This window comes from Falco biarmicus, chromosome 11, assembly GCF_023638135.1.
Source record: "Falco biarmicus isolate bFalBia1 chromosome 11, bFalBia1.pri, whole genome shotgun sequence".
NCBI lineage: Eukaryota > Metazoa > Chordata > Aves > Falconiformes > Falconidae > Falco > Falco biarmicus.
This window is the reverse complement of record NC_079298.1, coordinates 28,266,492-28,272,491: the sequence shown is the minus strand read 5'-3', so window position 1 is coordinate 28,272,491 and position 6,000 is coordinate 28,266,492. Positions and strand designations below refer to the sequence as shown.

The window sequence follows — 6,000 nt, the reverse complement described above, 5'->3', positions numbered from 1 at the left end:
GGGCGATGGGGTGGCGGTGGGGGAGATGGGGTGGCGGTGGGGGAGGTGGGGTGGCGGCGGGGGCGCGGAGGCTGTGATGTTGCTCTTAGGCGGCAGGGACGGCGACCGGGGTCCCGAGGTCTGCGCCCACCCTCCAGCGACCCGGGGGCGGGGTGGCGGGGCGCAGCTTGCTCTCGGGTGCCAGCAACGGGGCTCCCCGGCCGCAGGACGCCGACGGAGCGCCCCCCCCCCCGCCCCCCGCTCCCGGGAACCGGGGCCCGCCCGCGTCCTGCGGGCAGAGCGGCGGGCTGCGGGGAGTGGGCTGGTCCCGGTGCCCCCCCGCGGCGGCGCGGGGCGGAGGGGCGGTGGGCACGGTCCCCCCTCCCCGCGCACCGCCCCGCCGCCCGCCCCCAGCGCGCCTCCCGCGGACGGCGGAGCGCGGCGCGGGGCCGGGGGGCGGCGAGCGGCGGCGGGGCGGCCCGCAGCCCCCGACGGCAGCGGCGGCGATGCGGCGAGGCGGGGCGGCGGGCGGCGAGGCGGGGCGGCGGGCAGCGCGGCGGGGGCGGCGGGCGCCGCGGGGCTGAGCGGCGGGCGGCCGGGGCTCCGCGGCCCCCGGGGGCACCCGCCCGCCCCGCCCGGCACCGCACCCGGCACCGCACCCGGCAGCGCACCCGGTACACACGGATTTACGGCGCGGACTGCAGCCCCGGAGCGGCCCCCGCAGGTAAGGCACGACCGGCAGCACCGGCGGGGGGTCCCGCCGCCCCCGCGGCGCCGCTCCAAGCATCGCCCCCCCCCCCCCCCCCCCCCCCCCCGCCCTCCGCATTGCTCAGCGGACGCGGCAGAAGTTTCCCCCGTTGCGGTCCCACCGGGCAGTGTCGTCCCCCCCCCGCGCCACTCCGCCATCGGGTGCTGCAGGGATGGGGCAGCCCCGGCGGCCGCTCGCCCTCTGCTCCGCTCCGCTCCCCTCCCCGCTGTGCCCCCGACTCCCTCCGGCGGGGTCGCAGCGTGGGCCGGGGTCCCGCAGGGGCAGCAGCGGGGTGCTGGGGGGGCTGCGGCCAACGCGCCCCCCCCGGAGGAGGGTCGGTGGGCAGGAGGCGGGGGGAGAGCAGAGCCGGCTGCGGGGGCTGCTGCGGGAGATGCTTCTTGCTTTTGGACCAAACTTGGCTGCGGGGAACCTGCACTCAGCCCGGGAGCCCCGGGGTGGGACCCCTGCCGCGGGGGTGTGCACCAAGGGCATGCCCAGAGCATCCCGCCGCTCGGGGCACTGGGTGCCTCGCCTGGGTGGAGTGGCTGTCCCAGTGTTGGGGATGCTCTCCAGCTAGGCCTCAGCTGGAGGATGCAGGAGCCGTGTTGGATCTGTCCTCCACCAGGATTGGGAACTCTCCCCAGCCCTCCTCGTAGCAGGGCTGGGTGCCGGGAGGCTCACCTTGTGGGCACGGGGTGCTCCTGGTTTCTCTGTTGGGAACCTGGACCCTTTGCAGTCGACCTCAGAAGGCAAGTGTAGGAGAAGTGGCATAGCTCATGGGAGAGATGGCACAGCCCGTGGGAGAGGTGGCACAGCCCAGTGGTCACCATACACCCTGAGGCACCGGGAGGGGGTTGGCCCTCCCCTGAGGATGCTGAATGTGCCCCCATCTCCCACCCTGCTGGCAGAGGCACTGCCCACCCACAGAGCTGATGTGCACAGGAGGACGTGGGTGATGCTGGGGGTCCTGCCCCACTGGCACTGTCGGGTGTGGATTTTATTTGGGGCCTTTCCAGTGCCTGGAGAATCCCCATCCAGAGCCTTTCCCCCCTTTTTCCTGCACGGTGGCAGGCTGTCACCGTCTGTCGGGCAGACAGGCAGTGCTGCTGAGCCGTGACTTCCCATGGGTGTGGGGTGTTGATCCGAGCTCTGCCAGAGCACAGGTGGAAGTTGTGCTCAGCCCGGTGCATCACCTGGGGAGCCTGATCCGATGCTCCCGAGCTGGAGGGGAGTCAGATCCAGAGTCCTCACTGTCACCTCACATGCCACTGTCATACTTTTTGTGGGGCAGCAGGGCGGCTAGCACGTGGGTTTAGGTGTCCCATGGTAGTTTATGCCAGGAATCTGGATGCCTCTTTAGTTGTGAGCTGCCTTCACCTGGGCCCACCATAATGCCCAGTCCTGGTACCATCCCCTCCACATCTCCCGGGCTTGCTGAGCTCCACGGGTCCTGGGCAGCTCCTTCATCTGCCAGTGCTGATGCTGTGCTGGCCTGCATTCAGGCTGTGGGCTGTCCACCCTGGCGCTGTGCGTAACAGCTGGCACCTGCCTTTTCCCCTGGGTGCCTGTTGGGTGCGGAGGGTGCCCTGGGTTCATCTGTGGGATCAGATACGAGTGCAAGAGTCTGATCGCTTGCGTGCAAAATCCTCCTCCAGAAATCCCCTTCTCCTGAGCGCCACCGATGTAAGATGAAATAAGCACAGATCCTGCAGTTTTAGGGCTCTCGACAGGTTTTGCTGCAACCAGCATAGACTGGGCTGAATATAAAATGGGTTTTTCTCCATTTCCTGATGCAAAGCTTTTGCCGTCAGCATGAAAACAGATGTTTGGCTGTCTGTTTAAGCCAGTTTTACAGAAAACTGCCTGTGGTTAAGACACTAGCGGTAGTCGGATCTCTAGCCCTGTCCCGTTCACCTCTGTGGTTCCAAAGGCTTCCTGAAGCCTTAAACTCCCCTGGACCTGGTAGAGCCAGGGCTGCTGCCGGAGGGGTATCCCCCTGCTCCCTTTAGAAACTAGTAGGGGAAATACAAAACACTGTGCAAATGCTGGAGGAGGGTTTTGGAGCGGTGAGCCGAGGAAGCGAGCGTGTCTTGGCACAGCGTCGCAGTTGGAGCTCGTGCCTGGAGCTGAGTCCCCACTGCTGTGTCCCCGAGTCCCCATCCAGCTCTGGGCGCCCTGCTGTGTGCTGCAGGTGCTCTGGGGAGCGTGGTGGAGGATCTGGGCCCTAGCTTCTCTGCCGCCTTGCTGTGAAAAGGCAGCAGCCGCAGCAGGCTGTCCCCCAGGAGTGCCGTGTACCCGTACCGGCCCGGGAGACAGCCCCACTGATTCAGTTATTTAGCACGTAGATCCAGAGAGAGCGTTTTCCTATGCCTGCTTTTCTGCTTTAACGAATTGATAGATCGCTGCTGCTGTTTTGCTATGGGCCAACTAAAAGCACAGCCCGTGCACTGTTCTGGAACTCATCATCTTGCTCGTTTTCTTGTAGCTACCCAGACCATGAGGCTGGCCGGGGACAGTGGCAGGAGGGAGGTGCAGGTCCTGCCCTGGGCTCAGGGTGCCACGGCAGGGCTCTGCTGAATCACAGCTACCTGGGTGCTCCCTCTGCCTTCGCAGGATGCTGCTGGTGCTCCGACAAGTAGCTTCATGTGTAAATGGGGATTTCTTCAAAACTCCTGGGAGGGGAGCAGCTGGCAACGGAATAGCTCTGTGGCAAAAAACGTTTGTGTGTGTGTGTGCGTGTGTGTGTTTGTGTGAACTCCAGTCTAAATGGGAGAGGGAAAACATCCAGAGTTACGGAACTAATGCAAATGGAGTTGGCTTTCATCTCTCCCTGCAGCATCCTTTGTGGAAGGCATTTGCATTTCCCCAAAGTCAGTTCCTCCCTGCCTGTCCCTCAAGCAAATCCACAGCTACAGAGCAGAGGAAAGCCTTTTACAAGGTGAGGGGTGGCTCTCCAGATCTGGAGAGAGGTGAACTCAAAATATTTGAAAAGGAAAGCTCTTATTTTAAGGTAGCAACTCTGGACATGGCAGTGGATTGCACACACAGACTGCGGTGTGCCCCGCTATTGACCACAGGGCTGGGGACCATTCCTGGGCTCCTACCAGGCTACCACAAGCAGGTGACCCATCCAGGAGGGGGACAGGGATGGGGATGGGGGGGCTCACGCATGCCTCTGACCTCACCCTAGCACAACTCCAGGATGCCACCAGGACCTGCTTCTGCAAGATGTGCTGGGAGACCCCTGTGGCTTCTATCTAACAGCTCTGAGGTCCCCAGACATCCTCTTCTCCCCATCCCCAGTGGTACAGGGGGCTGCTGAGCCTGGGGGCTGCAAACAGCTCCAGGGTGGACTGCTGCTATTTGGGAGGAAGGCTCCAGCTCAGCAAAAATACAAACAAAACAAGATTTCACGAGCACTCTAGCAATAGCTATTAGCTATGCTAAAAGGATTAACAGCTCTGCAGGACTCCTCAAGTGTTTAAAACATAACTCAAGCATCAAAGGCAGCTCTTGTAGGCTCACATTTTCACATCAAGTAACTCTGAAAATTCCTATCCAACTTAATTAAAACATCCACTAGGCTTGTTAAAAGCAAAAAAGAAAAAAAACCCACCAAAAAACAAAGGCCTTTTTTTCCTTAAGCACCAAGCCATTTTGAAGAGAGGAGTTTACAGAAAAGTATGCAGGCTTCTTTGTTAAAGAATCACCTTTGTGAAAGTCCACTATCCCCAGAGCACTGTGTCTGATTAATCTCAGGCTTTCCCAAAAGGAAATAAATGTTTTTTGGGGGTTGTCCCCCCTACCCCCACCCCCTGCTGAGGGACCACAGAAGAAAGATGAAAAAGTGAGAAGAGCTTTGTAGAGAAAGTTAGGTAAGAGGGTGGGGGAGTGTCAAATCCAGACCTATAATAGGAAAGAAGCCACCAAAGTGCTGGTTAAAGTACCTTTCATCTTGAAGGCTCCAAAGTGCTGTGCAGCCCATGAATACACACAAAGGCTGGAAAATAATTGACAACAACCAGCATCATGAGATGAAGTCACCACCTTGGCTGGCAGCAGAGTCACCACAGGCACGTCACCGGCTTGTTTGCCATCAGTCCCTGACTGCCTCTCTGCTTGGCTGGATTTGTTACCAGAGTTGTGAGCTGGCTCAGCCAAGCTATTCTGCAAGATCCCAAGCCAAAGTTTTAGATGCCGCATTTGTGTGACACTTAGGTGGGAACATGTGGTCCTGAGCTGGCCCAGCGTGGCCGAGGTGTGATGGTGCTAGTCAGCCCCTTCCCAAGCTCCTTCCCTCGTGTGCTGGGTCCTAGGCAGCATCACCAGCATCTCCCATAGCGTTGGGATTTAATCCTCCATCCCTGTGATGTGCCTGGCTTCGGTGACGCTGGGTTGTCCCCAAGCTTCAGCATATATCCTCCCCGACCACCCTTACCCTCCTCTGCCTCAGGGGCCCTAGTTATTTCAGGTGCCCTGGGGAGACTTCAAATAGGTAGAGAGGCTCCCTCTGTACAAGGTATAACCAGGATGGTGTCACTGGAGCTATGGGTGCATTAAACACAATACCTCGACCTAGAAAATGCTTTTCTGACATCCACAGAGGCCTTGAACATTTTAGGATTTCATCCCATGATGTGAATTTTGTTGGTTTTGATCAGTAACAAATTAGCAACCCCCAAAAAAGGATTAAATAGCTCTCTCTTTCCTCTTGTTTTCGGGTGGGTTTGGTTTCTTTCTCTTCGCCATGCCCTGTGTGGTCAGAGGGTGCCTGCAAAGGCAGTGCTGAGAAACGCTGTCAGGAGCACAGCTGCTGCTGCTGCATCTTCTGGGGAAGATTTGCAGCACGCCTTGCCTCTTCCCTTCCCGCCTGGCCGTTTTCTTGAGGTGGACTGTAGGACTCGGGCAAACAGCCTCCCACTGCTGGGGACCCTCCGGGCTGCCCCTGGGGACCCGTCACACTCTGGTGCTGGGGACAGCAGGCTGCAGTTGTGCAGGGCTGGTGGCACAGGAAGGTGTGTGAGCACAGACTTTGTACCCATGCGCTCCGTGCACGGTCAGGATGTGAAATGCAGGAATTAGGAGGTAGACAGGGTTTTTACATCAAGTGTTTATAGCACCTTCCTCACTTTGTGTCTAGACATAGCTATAAATGAGGGAGAGGGCTATTACCTAGGAATAAAACTACTGAAACCAGCCCTGGAGAGCTTGTTGCTGTATATCCAAGGAACTGGGAGATTCCTTATGATTAATGTAACGATATCAAAGGCTAT

The 6,000-nt window shown here is 59.5% G+C and overlaps 1 protein-coding gene across 1 annotated transcript in view; it reads left to right on the top strand.

Annotated features, from left to right (window-relative positions):
* The first annotated feature begins 542 nt into the window (after positions 1–542).
* Positions 543–6,000, top strand: part of LOC130157257 (transmembrane protein 121) — a 41,959-nt gene continuing 36,501 nt past the window's right edge. The window contains exon 1 of the mRNA XM_056356667.1: positions 543–703. The gene's annotated coding sequence lies outside the window, so the exon portion shown is untranslated. The remainder of the gene's footprint in view (positions 704–6,000) is intronic.